At 40.6% G+C, this 19,321-nt stretch overlaps 1 non-coding gene across 1 annotated transcript; it reads right to left on the reverse strand.

Annotated features, from left to right (window-relative positions):
- Positions 1 to 691: 691 nt before the first annotated feature.
- On the reverse strand, positions 692 to 799 carry LOC130953263 (small nucleolar RNA R71). Its single transcript, XR_009075439.1, has one exon. It is a non-coding gene; the product is annotated as a small nucleolar RNA R71 (small nucleolar RNA).
- Between the last annotated feature and the right edge of the window lie 18,522 nt (positions 800 to 19,321).

Consider the following 19,321-nt stretch of genomic DNA (forward strand, 5'->3'; position numbering starts at 1 on the left):
TTTATGGACTAACACTATTCCTTAATGCAAAATTCGAACTCCATCTTCTTTGATAAGTTCGAATTTTCTACTTCTGTCTTCTATCTTTCTTCTTCCTCTGACACCTCAAGGAATCTCTATACTGTGACATAGAGGATTCCATATCTTTCATATGAGCAGGAGCAGAGACAAAGGCATTCTTGTTGAAGCTGACACTGAACCTGAAAGGACCTTGAAGCGAAAGCTAAGAGAAGCTAAGGCACAACTCTCTGTTGAGGACCTGACCGAATTCTTCAAAGAAGAAGACATGGCAGCCGAAAACAACAACAATGCCAACAATGCAAGGAAGGTGATGGGTGACTTTACTGCACCTACTCCCGACTTCTATGGGAGAAGCATCTCTATCCCTGCCATTGGAGCAAACAACTTTGAGCTTAAGCCTCAATTAGTTTCTCTAATGCAACAGAATTGCAAGTTCCATGGACTTCCATTGGAAGATCCTCATCAGTTTTTAGCTGAATTCTTGCAAATCTGTGACACAGTCAAGACTAATGGGGTTGACCCTGAGGTCTACAGACTGATGCTATTCCCTTTTGCTGTAAGAGACAGAGCTAGAATATGGTTGGACTCTCAACCTAAAGAAAGCCTGGACTCTTGGGAAAAGCTAGTCAATGCCTTCTTGGCAAAGTTCTTTCCACCTCAAAAATTGAGTAAGCTTAGAGTGGAAGTCCAAACCTTCAGACAAAAGGATGGTGAATCCCTCTATGAAGCTTGGGAAAGATACAAACAATTGATCAGAAAGTGTCCCTCAGACATGCTTTCTGAATGGAGCATCATAGGTATTTTCTATGATGGTCTCTCTGAACTGTCCAAGATGTCTTTGGATAGCTCTGCTGGAGGATCTCTTCATTTGAAGAAGATGCCTACAGAGGCTCAAGAGCTAATTGAAATGGTTGCAAATAACCAATTCATGTACACTTCTGAAAGGAATCTTGTGAACAATGGGACTAGTCAAAAGAAAGGAGTTCTTGAGATTGATACTCTGAATGCCATACTGGCTCAGAATAAAATATTGACTCAACAAGTCAATTTGATTTCTCAAAGTCTGTCTGGAATGCAAAATGCACCAAGCAGTACTAAGGATGCTTCATCTGAAGAAGAAGCTTATGATCCTGAGAACCCTTCAATGGAAGAGGTGAATTACCTAGGAGAACCCTATGGAAACACCTATAATTCTTCTTGGAGAAATCACCCAAATTTCTCATGGAAGAATCAAGAGAGACCTCAACAAGGTTTCAACAACAATAATGGTGGAAGAAACAGGTTTAGCAATAGCAAGCCTTTTCCATCATCTTCTCAGCAACAGACAGAGAATTCTAAGCAGAACCCCTCTGACTTAGCAACCATGGTCTCTGATCTAATCAAAACCACTCAAAGTTTCATGACTGAAACAAGGTCCTCCATTAGGAATTTGGAGGCACAAGTGGGACAGCTGAGCAAGAAAATTACTGAACTCCCTCCAAGTACTCTTCCAAGCAATACAGAAAAAAATCCAAAAGGAGAGTGTAAGGCCATCAACATGGCCGAATTTGGAGAGGAAGGAGAGGCAGTGAACGCCACTGAGGAAGGCCTCAATGGACGTGCACTAGCCTCTACTGAGTTCCCTACTGAGGAACCATGGGAATCTGAGGCTCAAATTAAGACCATAGAGATTCCATTGGATTTACTTCTGCCATTCATGAGCTCTGATGAGTATTCTTCCTCTGAAGAGGATGAGTATGTCACTGAAGAGCAAGTTGCTAAATACCTTGGAGCAATCATGAAACTAAATGACAAGTTATTTGGAAATGAGACTTGGGAGGATGAACCCCCTTTGCTCACCAAAGAACTGGATGACTTGTCTAGGCAGAAATTACCTCAAAAGAGACAAGATCCTGGGAAGTTTTCCATACCTTGTACCATAGGCACCATGACCTTCAAGAAGGCTCTGTGTGACTTAGGGTCAAGTGTAAACCTCATGCCTCTCTCTGTAATGGAGAAGCTAGGGATCTTTGAGGTACAAGCTGCAAGAATCTCACTGGAGATGGCAGACAACTCAAGAAAACAAGCTCATGGACTTGTAGAGAATGTTTTGGTAAAAGTTGAAAACCATTACATCCCTACTGATTTCATAGTCCTAGAGACTGGGAAGTGCATGGATGAATCCATCATCCTTGGCAGACCCTTCCTAGCCACAGCAAAGGCTGTGATTGATGTTGATGGAGGTGAACTGATCATTCAAGTGAATGAAGAATCCTTTGTGTTTAAGGCTCAAGGATATCCCTCTGTCACCATGGAGAGGAAGCATGAAGAGCTTCTCTCAATTCAGAGTCAAACAGAGCCCCCACAGTCAAACTCTAAGTTTGGTGTTGGGAGGCCACAACCAAACTCTAAGTTTGGTGTTGAACCCCCACATTCAAACTCTAAGTTTGGTGTTGGGAGGTTCCAACATTGCTCTGAGTATCTGTGAGGCTCCATGAGAGCCCTCTGTCAAGCTACTGACATTAAAGAAGCGCTTGTTGGGAGGCAACCCAATGATTATATTTTATCTATTTCTCTTTGTTATTTTATGTTTTTTGTAGGTTGATGATCATAAGAAGTCACAAAATCAATTGAAAAAGCAAAGACAGAATGAAAAACAGGAAGAAAAACAGCACACCCTGGAGGAAGAACTCACTGGCGTTTAAACGCCAGTAAGGCTAGCAGTTGGGCGTTTAACACCCAGTCTGGCACCATTCTGGGCGTTTAACGCCAGAAAGGGGCACCAGACTGGCGTTAAACGCCAGAAAAGGGCAAGAACCTGGCGTTAAACGCCAGGAATGGGCACCATCCCGGCGTTTAACGCCAGAAATGGCTCAAAACATGATTTTGAATGCCATTTGGTGCAGGGATGACTTTTCCTTGACACCACAGGATCTGTGGACCCCACAGGACCCCCACCAACCCCACCACCACCCTCTCTCTTCTTCACCCATTCACCAATCACCTCAATACCTCTTCCCCAAAAAAACCCCTCACCTATCAAATCCCATCTTTCTCTTCACCACTCACATCCATCCTTCATAAAACCCCACCAACCTCACCCTTCAAATTCAAACCACTTTCCCACCCAAACCCACCCTCACTTGACCGAACCATGACCCCCCCTCTCCTATATATACCCTTCTTCACCCCTTCATTTTCACACAACCTAAACACCACTACTCCCCCTCTTTGGCCGAATACATAAGCCACTCCCTTCTTCCTCATTTCTTCTTCTTCTACTCTCTTCTTTCTTCTTTTGCTCGAGGACGAGTAAATCTTTTAAGTTTGGTGTGGTAAAAGCATTGCTTTTTGTTTTTCCATAACCATTTATGGCATCCAAGGCCGGAGAAACCTCTAGAAAGAGGAAAGGGAAGGCAAAAGCTTCCACCTCCGAGTCATGGGAGATGGATAGATTCATCTCAAGGGTGCATCAAGACCACTTCTATGAAGTTGTGGCCTTGAAGAAGGTGATCCCCGAGGTCCCCTTTTCACTCAAAAAGGGTGAATATCCGGAGATCCGGCATGAGATCCGAAGAAGAGGTTGGGAAGTGCTTACCAACCCCATTCAACAAGTCGGAATCTTGATGGTTCAAGAGTTCTATGCCAATGCATGGATCACCAAGAACCATGATCAAAGTGTGAACCCGGATCCAAAGAATTATCTTACAATGGTTCAGGGGAAATACTTGGATTTTAGTCCGGAAAATGTAAGGTTAGCATTCAACTTGCCCATGATGCAAGGAGATGAACATCCTTACACTAGAAGGGTCAACTTTGATCAAAGGTTGGACCAAGTCCTCACAGACATTTGTGAAGAGGGCGCTCAATGGAAGAGAGATTCAAGAGGCAAGCCGGTTCAATTGAGAAGGCATGACCTCAAACCCATGGCTAGAGGATGGTTGGAGTTTATCCAACGCTCAATCATTCCCACTAGCAACCGGTCCGAAGTTACTCTAGACCGGGCCATCATGATTCATAGCATCATGATTGGAGAAGAAGTGGAAGTTCATGAGGTTATAGCCCAAGAACTCTATAAGGTGGCGGACAAGTCCTCTACCTTAGCAAGGTTAGCCTTTCCTCATCTCATTTGTCACCTCTGTTATTCAGTTGGAGTTGACATAGAGGGAGACATCCCCATTGATGAGGATAAGCCCATCACTAAGAAAAGGATGGAGCACACAAGAGACCCCACTCATCATGAGATCCCTGAGATGCCTTAAGGGATGCACTTTCCTCCACAAAACTATTGGGAGCAACTGAACACCTCCCTAGGAGAACTGAGTTCCAACATGGGACAACTAAGGGTGGAGCATCAAGAACACTCCATCATCCTCCATGAAATTAGAGAAGATCAAAGAATCATGAGAGAGGAGCAACAAAGACAAGGAAGAGACATTGAGGAGCTCAAGCACTCCATAGGATCTTCAAGAGGAAGAAAGAGCCGCCATCACTAAGGTGGACCCGTTCTTTAATCTCCTTGTTTTTTTTATTTTTCTGTTTTTCGAAAATTTATGCTTTATGTTTATCCATGTTTGTGTCTTATGATCATTAGTGTCTTAGTGTCTATGCCTTAAAGTTATGAATGTCCTATGAATCCATCACCTTTCTTAAAAGAAAACTGTTTTTATTACAAAAGAACAAGAAGTACAGGAATTCGAATTCATCTTTGAAACTAGCTTAATTAGTTTGATGTGGTGACAATACTTTTTGTTTTCTGAATGTATGCTTGAAAAGTGCATATGTCTTTTGAATTTGTTGTTCATGAATGTTAAAATTGTTGGCTCTTGAAAGAATGATGAAAAAGGAGACATGTTACTGAGGATCTGAAAAATCATAAAAATGATTCTTGAAGCAAGAAAAAGCAGTGAATACAAAAAAAAAAAACGAAAAAAAAAGAGGAGAAAGAGAAAAAGAAAGAAAAAGAAAGAAATAAAGTTGTGATCCAAGGCAAAAAGAGTGTGCTTAAGAACTCTGGACACCTCTAATTGGAGACTTTAGCAAAGCTGAGTCACAATCTGAAAAGGTTCACCCAATTATGTGTCTGTGGCATGTATGTATCCGGTGGTAATACTGGAAGACAGAGTGCTTTGGGCCACGGCCAAGACTCAATAAGTAGCTGTGTTCAAGAATCATCATACTTAACTAGGAGAATCAATAACACTATCTGGATTCTGAGTTCCTAAAGAAGCCAATCATTCTGAATTTCAAAGGATAAAGTGAGATGCCAAAACTGTTTGGAGGCAAAAAGCTACTAGTCCCGCTCATCTAATTTGGAGCTAAGTTTCATTGATAATTTGGAGTCTATAGTATATTCTCTTCTTTTTATCTTATTTGATTTTCAGTTGCTTGGGGACAAGCAACAATTTAAGTTTGGTGTTGTGATGAGCGGATAATTTGTACCCTTTTTGGCATTGTTTTTAGTAGTTTTAGTTAAGTTCTTAGTATATTTTTATTAGTTTTTAGTTAAAATTCACTTTTCTGGACTTTACTATGAGTTTGTGTGTTTTTCTGTGATTTCAGGTATTTTCTGGCTGAAATTGAGGGATCTGAGCAAAAATATGATCCAGAGACTCAAAAGGACTGCAGATGTTGTTGGATTCTGACCTCCCTGCACTCGAAGTGGATTTTCTGGAGCTACAGAAGCCAAAGTGGCGCGCTCTCAACGGCGTTGGAAAGTAGACATCCTGGGCTTTCCAGCAATATATGATAGTCCATACTTTGCCCAAGATTGGATGGCCCAAACTGGCGTTCAAAGTCACCTACAGAAATTCCAGTGTTAAACGCCGGAACTGGCACCTAAATGGGAGTTAAACGCCCAAACTGGCACCAAAGCTGGCGTTTAACTCCAAGAAGAGTCTCTACACGAAATTTCTTCATTGCTCAGCCCAAGCACACACCAAGTGGGCCCGGAAGTGGATTTTTATGTCATTTACTCATCTCTGTACACCCTAGGCTACTAGTTTCTTATAAATAGGACCTCTTACTATTGTATTTTCATCTTTGGATCTTTGGATCTTTGGATCTTTGGATCTTTGGATTATTTTAGATCCTTTGATCATCTTTGGACATCTAGTTCTTAGATCATTGGGAGGCTGGCCATTCGGCCATGCCTAGACCTTGTTCTTATGTATTTTCAACGGTGGAGTTTCTACACACCATAGATTAAGGTGTGGAGCTCTGCTGTACCTCGAGTATTAATGCAATTACTATTGTTCTTCTATTCAATTCCGCTTGTTCTTTGTCCAAGATATCACTTGTTCTTCAACTTGATGAATGTGATGATCCGTGACACTCATCATCATTGTCACCTATGAACAAGGTGACTGACAACCACTTTTGTTCTACAAGCAATCAAGGCTCTAGTGAATATCTCTTGGATTCCTGATACACGATGCATGGTTGATCGCCTGACAACCGAGTGCTCGCCTGACAAACGAGCCAGCCATTCCGTGAGATCAGAGTCTTCGTGGTATAGGCAAGAACTGATGGCGGCATTCAAGAGAATCCGGAAGGTCTAACCTTGTCTGTGGTATTCTGAGTAGGATTCAATGATTGAATGACTGTGACGTGCTTCAAACTCCTAGCAGGCGGGGCGTTAGTGACAGACGCAAAAGAATCGATGGATTTTATTCCGGCCTGACCGAGAACCGACAGCTGATTAGCCATATGCTGTGACAGAGCATAGGAACATTTTCACTGAGAGGATGGGAGGTAGCCACTGACAACGGTGAAACCCTACATAAGCTTGCCATGGAAAGGAGTAAGAAGGATTGGATGAAGACAGTAGGAAAGCAGAGAGACGGAAGGGAAGGCATCTTCATACGCTTATTTGAAGTTCCTACCAATGAATTACATAAGTACCTCTATCTTTATCTTTATGCTTTATTCGTATATCACTATACCCATTTGAGTCTGCCTGACTAAGATTTACAAGGTGACCATAGCTTGCTTCATACCGACAATCTCCGTGGGATCGACCCTTACTCACGTAAGGTATTACTTGGACGACCCAGTGCACTTGCTGGTTAGTTGTGCAAAGTTGTGTAGTGATCACAATTTCGCGCACCACCCTTCTTGGTGGCCAACCTAAAAGGAAAGAAAAAGAAAGAAAGTTAAGCCTATAACAAAGATATCAAAGCAAATAGAATATAGGCGGGGGCTAATGCCAAATAAAGGTATGGTTCTCACACTACATGGTAGCTACAACATGTGAGTAAGAAAACAATTTAAGCAAAGGGCATATCAACTAATACTTGATGCAAGAGTAAAGTTAAAGCATGGAGAGTATATGGAGCATCAAGATCAAATAAGGATTGACGCAAACAAGATTAGTGATACGCATGAAAGCATTTGATTCTATCCTAATTCAATGATGAAGCGGTATAAGAAAAAAAACAAAGGGTAATGAATTAGGAAGGACTAAAGCACTAATCTTGTGTGTTGACAAATATTACAATTAATGTAACAAGTCATGAAGCACCAAAACAAATGCAAGAAATTCTCAACAATTGAGTGAAAGATGCAACACCATTATTAAAATGACTAAAAAAAACGAAAACATGCTACAAAAATTAAATGAAAATGGGAAGAGTAGAAGTATGCGAATGTGATAAGCAAAAGAAAATGGAAGGGGAGAAAAAAAACTCTTTTTTTTTTTTTAACGACGCGTGCGCGTCATGCACATTTATGCGTCGATGGGTATATTGGTCGAAGGACGCGTACGCGCCAGGTGCGCGCACGCGTGCGTCGAGTTAGGCCGGAGGCATAGTGTTGGCCCAAGCCTGGCACAACTCTCGGGTAAAAGTACCGGGGGTGCAGATTGTGCGTGAGCGCGCATTGCGAATTTAAGATCATGTGTGCGTACGCGCCAAGTGCGCGCACGCGTGCATAGACTTGTGCCTTAGGCCCAATGTTCGCACAGCGCAGGCCTAACTCTCGGGTTTTTGGCTGGGGTAGAATTTTTGCATCCACGCGTACGTGTACAATACGCTTCCACGTGGATGGTTGAAAAAGGCTCAGGTGCGCGTACGCGTGGATGGTGTTCTGTTTTTTTCAAACAAAATTTTTTTTTTGCTATGTTTTTGCACCAAGCCGAGCATTCCAAACCTCCAAATAGCTACCAAAATGCCCCAAAACCTTATTTATCATATTATACTACCAATCAAACTCAACTATCTAAACAAAACATGAAATTAAACTAATTCTATCAATATGTACAAAAAAGGGAAAATGAAAAGAATTTACCATGGTGGGGTGTCTCCCACCTAGCACTTTTGTTTATTGTCCTTAAGTTGGACTTATGGGGAGCTCCTCATCAAGGTGGCTTGTGCTTGTATTCATCTTGGAACTTCCACCAATGCTTGGTTCTCCATTGTGCCCCAAGATTCTTCATGGATTGAGCCAAGTTTTGATGGAGTTCTTCACAAGCATGGGGTTCCCAAAGTTGATCCTCTTCTTGTGATCCGGGGTCCCACACTTTGTTTTCACACCCGTCTTGAGGTTGATCATCATTATTAGTCCAACCGGGTGGTGAGTAAGGTGAATTCTCTATAAAGTGCCCAACAATCCTCCTAGACCCATCTATTTGAGCACTATTCCCACCTTTGTATTCAACTCTTGGAGTATCAACCAAGATGAGCCTTGATTTGCAACGCCAACCACGAAACATCTTTCGCTTACGCTTCATCCCACAAAGCATCCTAAGTTGACCATCCGTTTCAAGCAAGCCATACTCAAGTGGGACAATAAAGCTAATAGAAATGAATTTTACCCACTCAAGTGAAGGAGTAGATGACAACCTAGGCAAAGATGCTTCCAACGATCTTGACAAAGCGTATTCCACTCCCATCCTTCTATTTCTAAGAACTTCCACCTCTTCACGAGATTTTTCTAATTTAATCCTTTGTTCATTAATACTATCTAAGCCTTTTCCCTTAATCAAACTATAATTGGGAGGGTGAAAGAAGTTTACCTCCACAACATTTTCAAATGCACCGGGAGAAGGTTCTTCAAGTTCAAAGGATTCTCCACCACTAGGACTTGGTGCTTGCTCTTCATTGCCATGGGACTTCAATTCTTGCTCTATCCCATCCAAGTCTTCATATGGAATATGCCTTGGAAGGTGTGCACTTTCCTCCCTAGCATCAATTTCAATCATCTTGAAGGAGTTTTCTTCAACTCTATGTTCCCATGGAGGCTCCGCATCTCCTAAGTCTTCTACCACTTCTTCCTTGTCTTCAACAATTAAAGCTTCCTCCAATTGTTCCAATACAAAGCAACTTCCCTCATTTCCCACCGGAGTTTCCAATCTCTCCTTCATGCTATGTTCTTCATTCGATTCTCCACATGTAGCCATGGGAGTTCCTTGAGTGTTCAAGCATTGGGAGGCTAATTGATTTGTTACCGTATCCAAGGCGGCCATGAAATTTTGCACATCCCTTTTCATCTCTTCTTGCCCTTGAACAAGAACACCAAGGGTTTCATCCATTAGAGATTGGGGTGGGTGGAAGGGTTCGTCATTTTGGGGGAAGGGTTCATAGTAGGAAGATGGTTCTTCTCGATAGAGTTGTGGTGGTTCAATATTTTCCATTCTTTCCACTTGTTGCACAACACACTCCATGGTTGCTTGAAATTGATACAATGCTTCCTTGAGATGATCCCTTGACTCATGTTCCTCTTGGATAATATGATTAGGATCATATGGCTCTTGGATCAATGGATATGAGTATTCTTCCATGGGAGGTTGTGGTGGAAAGTAGTATTCATCTTGTGGTTGAAAATTTTCGTATATTGGAGGTGGTTCATCTTGGTAATAATATGGAGGGGGTGGCTCTTGAAAATGTTGATGTTGGGGTGGTGGTAGCTCTATGTGTGGTTCATATGGCTCATATGGTTGTTGGTAGCATGGATATGGATTAGGGTCATATGAAGGTGGTTGGTAAGAAGGGGCTTGTGAGTGTGGTTGAGGCTCATGTTGAGGATATGAATCATAGGCATATGGTGGTGGTTCTTGAAAGTCACAAGGAGATTCACCATAGCCATTTGATTGGTATGCATCATGGAATGGCTCTTCTTCATAGTGCATTGGTGGAGGTTGTTGCCATGAGGATTGATCATATGCATATGGCTCCTCCCACCTTTTGTTATCCCATCCTTGATACATTTTTTCATTGTAATCTCCACTTCCTACAACATAGTTGTAATCACACTCGTAGCCAAAGTGAGAATTCATGATGGAAAGAGAAAATAAAAATCAAAAGATAAATGGAAAATAAGAGAAATAAAATTCTATAACTAACAAATAAAGAAAAAAGCAAGATATTCACACTATTCACATATGTACAATAACCAATAACATAACACCATTGCAACTCCCCGGCAACGGCGCCATTTTGACGAATGGATTTTTGACGGTTTAGAATTTCTCAAATAAAATCTCGTCGAAGTATAGTTTCTAAACCAAGCAATAATCCTTTCATACAAAAAGTTGTTTGTCACTAAAACAAACCCCTAAATTTATAAACCGAAGTATTCAAACCTCGGGTCGTTCTCCCTAGGAATTACAATAGAGTGTCTTGTTATTGGTTTTGAGTTATTTTGGGGTTTTGATATGAAGCATGAAAGATAAATGGCAAGAAAGTAAACTAACAACTATAAAAGGCTCTTGGCAAGGTATGAAAATTAGAAGTTCTATCCTAGTTATCCTTCTCAATTGTGATGAGAATTGTTCATTGCTACCACTTAGTTAACCCTTACTAGATAAAGGAAAGTCAAGTGGATGAATTGACTTGAGCCACAAGTTCTAGCCAGTTCCCAAGGAAAGACTAGCTTTAGTGCACTCCGAACCAATTAGCAATCTCTCCAATTACCAATCAACAAAGGAATTAGATAACTCAAGTATCACTAACTACTTTACCTAGGCCAAGAGGAACAAAATCTACACTAAATCTAGAAGAGGCATTTCAACAAACACATAGAGTGCAATACAAGTAAACAACATAAATTGCAAGAATTAAAGAGAGATCTAACTATAAAGGCAAGAGATCAACAATAGAAAAGCAAAGAGGAACAATTATTATGAATTACCTCTTATTGAATTGAAAGAATGTAGAGGGAACAATATTAGATCTACAACAAAATGTAAGAACAACATAAAGGAAATTACAACAAAAGAGTAGAAGAAGATGAATGTAATAACAAAGAATTGAAAGGTAGAAGTAGAAGAAAGCAAAGATTAAAACCTAGATCTAAGAACTAAACCTAATCCTAATCCTAATTCTAGAGAGAAGTGAGAGCTTCTCTCTCTAGAAACTACTTCTAAGCTAATCCTAATGTGTGTGTAATGAACTAATGGTAACTAACATGTGTTTCCCTCTTCACTCCTTGGGTTAAATAGCATCAGAAATGAGTTGGATTGGGCCCACAAGGCTTCTAAAATTGCTGGCCACGTTTTGCTTCAAGTGGACTAGGTGGCAGCAACGGCGCGTGCGCGTACTATGCGCGTGTGCGCCACCATACTTGTAGTAACTATGGCAAATCTTATATCGTTTTGAATCCCCGGATGTTAGCTTTCTAACCCAACTGAAACCGCATCATTTGGACCTCTGTAGCTCAAGTTATGGTCATTTAAGTGCGAAGAGGTCGGCTTGACAGCTTTCCGGTTCTTTCATTTCTTCATGAGTTCTCCAACCTTTCATGCTTCTTTCTTCATTCCCTTGATCCAATCTTTGCCTCCTAAACCTTAAATCACTTAACAAACATATCAAGGCATCTAATGGAATCAAGGTGAATTAAATTTATTCATTTTAAGACCTAAAAAGCATGTTTTCACTCTTAAGCACAATTAAAGGAGAAGTTATAAAACCATGCTATTTCATTGAATAAATGTGGGTAAAAGGTTATAAAATCCCCTAAAATCAATATAAGATAAACCGTCAAAATGGGGTTTGTCAGCACCCTTTGGAGGCAACAACAGAGCAAAAACCCAAATACAAAGTCAAAGCTTTACCTCAAAAGCATGCTAACTTCCACATCGCCCCACCAGAAGAACTCAACAACGTAACATCACCTTGACCATTCACAAAGTGGGGACTCAACCTCATCGGGCCCTTCCCCCAAGGATCGGGACAGGTCAAATTCCTCATTGTAGGCATAGATTATTTCACAAAATGGATTGAGGTAGAGCCCCTAGCCAATGCCACTGCCCAAAGAAGTCGGAAATTCCTATATAGGAACATTGTCACGAGGTTTGGGGTTCCTTACTCCATCGCCACAGACAATGGCACTCAATTCACAGACGCAGGCTTTAGAAAGTTAGTAGCCGACCTGAAGATAAAGCACCATTTCACATCCGTAGAACACTCGCAGGCTAATGGACAAGCAGAAGTTGCCAACAAAGTCATACTAGCCGGGTTAAAGCGGAGGCTACAGGACGCAAAGGGAGCCTGGGTGAAGAGCTCCCACAAGTCCTATGGGCACATCGGACAACTCCACACTCTACCACAAAGGAATCACCCTTCCGAATGGCTTATGGAATGGAGGCAATGATACCGGTAGAAGTTGAAGAAGGATCTCCAAGAATGATCCTATACAGTGAGGAAGCTAACTCCCAACTTCAAAGGGAAGAGCTCAACCTACTCTCAGAAGTCTAAGAAAGAGCTCGGATCAGAGAAAAAGCACTAAAACGCTGCATGGCCTTAATATACAATCGAAAGGTAGTGCAGCGAAGCTTCACCAACAATGACCTCATCTTAATCCAAAATGATATTGGAACAAGTCGACCCGGAGAAGGAAAGCTAGCGGCTAACTGGAAAGGACCCTACCAAGTCACAGAGGTACTGGGAAAAGGCTACTACAAAGTGTCCAAACTCGAGGGGCGAGAGCTACCAAGAGCATGGCACTCCTGCAACCTAAGAAGGTACTATAGTTAAAAGGTAATAAAAGATCATAGGACAAAGGTGCACTCTTTTTCCTAAAAAAGGTTTTTTAATGAGGCGCAAAGCCAAGATATATCTTGAAGGGTGAGCGCCCACATGTATATATTTGCATATTTTCTATCTTGAATGAAATTTTTTCAGATTTTCTACAAATTCTTTATCAAGACGCATTAATCTGAGTGCAAAAATTCATCGTTCGATTACAAAGCTACAGGTCGGCAAAGGTGAAAACAAATTCACCGTCCGACCACGATGAAAATCGAATTCATCGTCCAAATTTCGACAAAGGTCGGCAAGGTGAAAACTAAATTTACCGCCCGACTTCAACAAGGGCGGCCAAGTGAGAACCAAACTCACCGCTCGATTTCTACAAAATTGACAAAGATGAAAAAGTGGTAAAAACAGATTAATGCAAGAAGTTATAAGAAAGTAAATCCATGTATAGAGGCTTGACGAGGTCTGAAACAAAACATGGATTGCTAAGAAATAACTTAAAGACTGACCGACGTAAAGAAGTCGGACCAGTCAACCACAATAACCAAAGTTATAAAAAGTAAATCCCTGGAAAGAGGCTTGGCCAGCCCTAAAAAAGAGGATTACAAAAAATAACTTAGAAGGGACCGACATAATGAAGTCAGCCCAACAAAACCACAAAAGTTATAAAAAGTAATCCCAAAAAGAGACCTGACAAAGGTCCAAAAAAGAGGATTACTAGAAATAACTTAGAAGGGACGGACATAATGAAGTCGGCCCGACAAAAGTTATAAAAAGTAATCCATAAAAGATATCTGACAAAGGTCAAAAAAATGGATTACGAAGAAATAACTTAGAATAGGCCAACATGAAGAAGTTGGCCCGAGCCAATTAAAGCTATAGATTGGACCGACGAGAAGAAGTCGGACCAACAAAGGCTACAACTTGGACCGAGAAGAAGAAGTTGGACTAGCAAAGGCTACAGCTTGGACCGACAAGAGAAGTCAGACCAACGAAAGCTAAAGAAGGATCGATAAGAGAAGTCCGACCAACAAAAAATGTGCGCTAAAAGGAACATAGCTTTACCCAAAAAGCCACGGCTCCACGACAAGACTATCAAAATTGTTCAGACTAACTAAAAAGGGTTCCACGAGAACACTAAAAAGTTGTCAGACAAGTTAACATAGAGGTTATCTCGTGCAAACAGGAGACAAACAAAATAAGATCTGATAAAAAAGAGGTCGGACAGCAAAGTATCGACACTCTATAAACATCTCACAAAGGCCAAGGAAAGGTCAAAAAGCCAAAGCCAGAAGTGCTTCACTGAATGGTACGAAGTCTTGAAAATAGACACTACATAAAAGGCAAAAGCACAAATTAAAACGGCGCTAAAAAGTCATCCAAACAAACTATAAAAAGGTTCCTGGTGCACGAAATTGCAATCACACTTTTGCAATCCTGCACAACTAACCAGCAAGTGCACTGGGTCGTCCAAGTAATACCTTACGTGAGTAAGGGTCGATCCCACGGAGATTGTCGGCTTGAAGCAAGCTATGGTTATCTTGTAACTCTTAGTCAGGATATCAATAATTATCAGGTTTAATTGTGAAAAGTAAAAGAACATGAAATAAGTACTTGTTTTGCAGTAATGGAGAGCAGGTTGAGGTTTTGGAGATGCTCTATCTTTTGAATCTCTGCTTTCCTACTGTCTTCTTCTTCATGCACGCAAGGCTCCTTCCATGGCAAGCTGTATGTAGGGTTTCACTGTTGTCAATGGCTACCTCCCATCCTCTCAGTGAAAATGTTCAACGCACTCTGTCACAGCACGGCTAATCATCTGTCGGTTCTCAATCAGGTTGGAATAGAATCCAGTGATTCTTTTGCGTCTGTCACTAACGCCCAGCCCTCAGGAGTTTGAAGCTCGTCACAGTCATTCAATCCTTGAATCCTACTCAGAATACCACAGACAAGGTTTAGACCTTTCCGGATTCTCTTGAATGCCGCCATCAATTCTAGCTTATACCACGAAGATTCTGATTAAGAAATCCAAGAGATATCTACTCAATCTAAGGTAGAACGGAGGTGGTTGTCAGGCACACGTTCATAGGTGAGAATGATGATGAGTGTCACGAATCATCACATTCATAAAGATGCCAACTATTCTAAGTTTCAATGGATAGTGAGATGCCAACTATTTTAAGTTTCAATGGATAGTGAGATGCCAAAACTATTCAGAAGCAAAAAGCTACTAAGTCCCGCTAATTTAAGTGTAACTAAGCTTCATTTAAAACTTAGAAATTTATTGTATCTTAATTTTCTTTTCTATCCTACTGTGTTTTTATTTGCTTGGGGACAAGTCAAAGGTTTAAGTTTGGTGTTGTGATAAGCGGATATTTTATACGCTTTTTGACATCATTTTCATATAGTTTTTAGTAGTTTTTGTTAAGTTTTTATAGGTTTTAGTCTTAAATTCATATTTTTGGATTCTACTAAGAGTTTTTTTTTTTTGTACAATTTCAGGTAATTTCTAGTTGAAATTGAGGAGCTGGAGCAGAAGTCCGATTCAGAAACAGAGAAAGCACTGCTGATGTTGCCTGGATCTGACCTCCTTGCCTTTGCAAGAGCTTTTATGGAGCTACAGAAGTCCAAATGGAGTGCTCTTAACAGCTATGGAAAGCCGAATTTCAGAGCTTTCTAGCAATATATAATAGTCCATACTTTGCCTCGGATTAGAAGGCCTAAAACTGGCGTCCAGTGCCAGCTTTCTGCCCCGTTCGAAGGGTCTGGCGCCCAAATGCAGAGACCAACGTCCAAACGCCTAATGAGGACCCCCTAGCTGGCGTTCCACGGCCAAGAGACCTCATAGCACGTGGATCTCATTAAAGCTCAGCCCAAACATTCACCAAGTGGACCCAAGAAGTGGATTTTAGCACTAAATTGACTGTTTTACCCTTACTAATCATTTGTTTAGTATTTAAGGGATTAGATTCATGTTATTTAGACACTTTTTACCATTATTTCTCCTATTTTTTGTTTTACATGGTATTTTCCTTTCAGTATGAGTTTCTAAACCTCCTAGGTTGAGGGGAGGAGCCCTGCTGAGTCTTGTGAATTAATAAAAGTACTACTGTTTCTCTTCGATCTGTGTTTGATTAATTTTAAGATGTATATTTGTATTGCATCATGGTAAATAGGATGATCTAACCAATTAGCTCTGTTCATTACGTAAAGATGAATGTGCCTGACAAACACCCGCGTTTACTTGGGTCAGAATACGTCTTTTACCGAACAAGGACGACCAACAGCTTGAATATACATCTCTCAAATGGCTAATCCACGACTTTGTTAGGGACTTCTCGAGACATCAGCTCAGCTGATTTTTAGGGAGAGTAAGGTCTCTCTGGTAGAGGCTAGAACCCAAAGATTCAACATTCTCTGATCTAGAAGATCTGACCTTGTCTGTGGCCTTTTGAGTAGGATCATAAAGGAGAATGGACTGTACACTCTTCATCCTCAAGTAGAGATGGATCCACACTAAACCTGGGGTATTGGCAGCTGCTCAAACCAGTGTCAATCACATACAGCCTACCATTGAAGAAATCAGTCACAAGCAAAGAGAGCAATAGTACTAGAGTTAATTCAGAAAGGCAAAGCAACTCCAACTCTCAACTCTATTCCTATCAGTATTTTCTACCCCTTTTGCTTTTATAGCTTCATGATCATCATACTTCAACCAACTCCATATACAACATTATTATTAATTATCCAACAACCTTCTGATTTCGCCATACTAAGACCTGCAAGATAACCATAGTTTGCTTCAAACCACAATCCTTGTGGGATCTACCCTCACTCGCTCAGGTATTACTTGGACGACCTAATGCACTTGCTGGTACTGCCTGTACGGAAGTTTGGGGTTTGTGTACACGTACCACGTACGCACACTTTGCTAAATGTTCACTTGTGCATACGCACACAAACCGAATTCCTTCTTATGCGTACGCACGTAGGATTTGCGCACGCACACTCTAATGTGTGCTTCCTCCATGATTTCTTCATGTGCTTTACCTTTAGTACATGCTTTCTTCTAGTTTTACCAAGCCATTCATGCCTCCATGACCTGAAATCACTCACAAAACACATCACGGCATCTAATGGAATAAAAGTGAGATAAAAATCACTAATTTAAACACAAAAATACATGTTTTCAAATTTAGGTTCAATTTAGGGAGAAATCAAAAAAGTATGTGATGAATCCATATTTGATGATGATTTTTTTGTTAGAATTTAATGGATTCCATCACATAAACTTTCACTTATTCCCTTAAATAGCATGCTTTTGAACTTTCCTCCCAAATTGTGCTTGATTATGAAAACATGCTCTTTTGTGCTTAATTTGATCCCATTTTTATTCTCTTTGCCTTCCATTCGACGCCTTGATGTGTTTGTGTGTGATTCCAGGTATATAAGGTAGGAATGGAGTGGAGAGAATGGAAGAAGAGCATGCAAAGTGGAGGAAACATGAAGAATCAAAGGAGATGAGTTCAGAGACGTGCGCATGCACACAGCCTCTTGTGCGTCCGCACAGGAGCCCAAGCAGAGCGCGTGGAACATTTCGAAGATATATTTTGGTGATTAGTAGGTTTATGTAATGAAATCCACTCAAATCAAGTCAAGATATATCGTCAAATATGGACTCATCAATCAGCTTGATGACATTGGTCATCTCTTCAGTACGCGCGTTGTTCGGTGCAAACCTAACAACCCTCAAACAAGAATCAACCTAAATTCACTAAACAGGAATCATAATCATTGAAACTTAAAACAATAACTGTAATACCATACCACACAGAGCTTTACGCTTAAGTCGTAAATCAAAGGTGGCGAGGTATTACGACCTCTAAAAGAAAAATACATATGTAAATATAGTTGAAAGAAGTTATAACTAGGAGCCTTGAAGAAGAAGTTAAGAAAAAGCATAACAAAAAATTGCATCACTAATGTCAGGGTAAACATAAAATGGATAAACAAAATTGAAAAGAAGGCTAGAAACATATATATAAAGATCAGAGATTTAAAAGATACAAATATCAAGCTCCAGATTCGACTTGGAAAACTAAGGCTGGCCAGAGTATATATATATATATATAACTGATGACAAGTCATCTTATACTAGTTTCACAAGCCTTTTTCATTTATTTTTACTTGGTTTTCCAGGATTTCTTAGGCAATAAGTAAGTGTTTGGATGAGAAATTCATGCTTGTCTTGATTCAATCAAACATTGTTAATTTGGTGCATTTTCATGAGATTTATGCAAAGAATTGTTTGATGCTATGAATGATGCATTATCTTGTGATTATGGCAATATTTTGATGCATTTTGTTTCGTTGATGATAGGTAAGAAGAAGCAAAGGAAAGGGCAGAGAAGAAGAGGACAAAGCAACGTTCCAAGGCTTGATATGCAACATTGGTGGCCAAATTGGCTCACCAACGTTGCTAGCAACATTTTACAAATGTGGTGCTAACATTGGAGTGAATGTTGGCTCACCAACGTTACCTCTAATGTCTTCGATAAAAATCAAAGATGGAGCTGGACAAACTGCCTTGTATTTGTACGCACAGCTACGTGTGCGTACGCACAAGAATAAAAATTCAAAGTGTGCGCACGCACAAGGCAGTGTGCATACACATAAGTGAGCAACGTTGGTGAACCAACGTTACCCCCAACGTCTACGATGAGTTTCCAAATTTGAGTTAGAAAATTTGCCTTGTATGCGTACACACGGCTCTGTGTGCATACGCACAAGTAGAAAAATTGAAAGTGTGCGCACGCACAAGGCAGTGTGCGTACGCACAAGTGGACGAATGTTGGTGCACCACCATTGGGTCAAACGTTAGCAGCAATGTGCAGTTATAAATTTTGCAACGTTTGACTCAACGTTTTGCTATAAACGTTGATCATCAACGTTCTCACCCACTCACTATAATTGGGCACCTATGCAAATTTGTGACGTTGGTTAGCTCAAGCCCTTGTCAAAGTTACTAAATTCCATTCCTAACTTGCTTCAATCAAGGCTAAGACCCACATCCAAGTACTTGAAAACCCGTTTTGGGGATGAGAAGAAGAGTATAAATAGAAGGGTTTTTAAAGATGAAATGGGGGCTTGGGGAGGATTAAGAGTAAAGGCTAGAGCATTAGAGACTCTAGAGCTCTCTTGGAGGATTATTAAAGACACCAGAGAGCTTAGTGTAGAATTTCTCTTTTGTACCCATTTTATTTTCTGCACTTTCTTCTTTAAGTTTGTACTGAATTCAGTTTTACTTTTATACAATTCAAATTTTCTGCACTTCTATTCTTCTGAAATTCTAC

This window comes from Arachis stenosperma, chromosome 1 (assembly GCF_014773155.1).
Source record: "Arachis stenosperma cultivar V10309 chromosome 1, arast.V10309.gnm1.PFL2, whole genome shotgun sequence".
NCBI lineage: Eukaryota > Viridiplantae > Streptophyta > Magnoliopsida > Fabales > Fabaceae > Arachis > Arachis stenosperma.